Here is a 1668-nt window from a genome sequence, read left to right as displayed (position 1 = left end):
AAGCTAAACTATTAGACTTTTTATGCACGAAGATGAAGATTAGGCACCATCATACCACTCCTTATTACCCACAATGTAATGGATTAAATGAAAGATTCAATGGTGACAAAGCACGAGGAAAGAATTGGGATTTGGATTTGCCTAGTGCATTATGGGCTTATCGTACTTTGGTAAAGACAGGTACAGGGTTTACTCCATTTCATTTGGTACAGGGTTTAGTCCATTTCATTTGATACAAATTATTTCGAAAGTGACAGAGCACCAAGGAAAGAATTGGGATTTGGAATTGCCTAGTGCATTATGGGCTTACCATACTTCTGTCAGGCCAAGGGCAGGGCCAAGGGCCAGGACGGACATGCGGTCAAGGGGCGCTATATTTAGGGGCTAGGAGTCTATATATGGCACGGTTGGGTGGAGAGTTGCAATGGTCCAGTCCCCCGCGGTCTTACACTGGTATCAGAGCTCAGGGGAGAAGGAGGAGGAAGAAAAGAGGCATGGAGGCCATGGATCTTTGTTCTCTCTCTCTCTCTCTCTCTCTCTCTCTCTCTCTCTCTCTCTCTCTCTCTCTCTCTCTCTCTCTCTCTCTCTCTCTTTGCGGTTCATGGAAGCTCGCCCTCCTTTTGGTGAAGAAGGAGCAGCATGGCAGAGTCCTTTCATGGATGCATGGCAAGGTCGTGCTGCAAGAAGGCCATGGCAGAGAGGGAAAGCAAAGGAAGGCATGGCTCTTTGGCTTTTCTCTCTCTCATCTTCAACCGTGCATGGCGAGATTTCTCGGCACAGAGAACCGTGGGCAACAACCCTAGCATGGACGAGGGTGTGTCGGCGACCTGAATCAAATCGGCCATGCATGGTCTCTAGAGAATCGCCCTGGGCCAAGGAAGCGATGTCAACACAGTCTCTTGGCCAGTCAGCACCTGTAGCACGTCCCCATGCAAGGTTTTTGGCCTGCGCAGGCAGCAGCTGCTGCCATCGCCCAAAAAAGTTTTCTTTTTACTTTCTTTTTACATTGGTGGGTGCCCTAGGGTGCCCACGGGCCACCCCAAGGGCCCCTCCACACCAACTAGGGCCAGGACACTGTCTCCTTCTCGAAATCGGCCAGGGCTGCGACTAAGACACGGCATCGGCAAGGCTGTATGGGCCGTTTTTCACACAGAATTTTTTGCATATATCTGAGACAATTGTATTCGACCTCGGCATTCCACCCTCGGCGTTTTGCTTAGGAAAGCACACACCATCTATACGACGGGCATTCTTTACAGTCGAGGCAACAGACTCCTGGGGCTTGTCGCCATGGCAATCGAAAGGGCTACCCGTCAACACAAAAGCGAGGTTAGGTGATTATGGTTGCATGCAACCAACCAAGCAAGCAAGTGCAACGACAACTGATGTAGCTCTTTGACCTTCAAAGGCAAGGTATGCATAGATTTGGTTTTTGTTTGCCAAAGTTTTTCAGACATGCTGTGTAATTTTTGCATGCACTAGACGAGTAAGTGTTTTGGCCTCGCATCCACAAGCAAGGCTGGTAACAACTATTTTTACACACATGCCAAGCACAAGGTGCTTCTGTGGTTAGAACAAGCATGACACCTGCAACATATACGAGTGCAATTTAGACACTCCCAGCACAAGCACGGCTTGTGACAGTTGTTTTAAGCATTACCATTTTGT

General features: G+C 48.7%; 1 pseudogene; it reads left to right on the top strand.

Moving 5' to 3' along the window:
• The first annotated feature begins 639 nt into the window (after window positions 1–639).
• Window positions 640–1334, top strand: LOC147418449 (uncharacterized; annotated as a pseudogene).
• Window positions 1335–1668: the final 334 nt, after the last annotated feature.

The sequence above is a fragment of the Adiantum capillus-veneris genome, chromosome 30, assembly GCF_014529385.1.
Source record: "Adiantum capillus-veneris isolate H3 chromosome 30, ASM1452938v2, whole genome shotgun sequence".
In the NCBI taxonomy this organism is placed as follows: domain Eukaryota; kingdom Viridiplantae; phylum Streptophyta; class Polypodiopsida; order Polypodiales; family Pteridaceae; genus Adiantum; species Adiantum capillus-veneris.
Note: the sequence above shows the minus strand (reverse complement) of the source record. Positions and strands in the feature narration are given on the sequence as shown.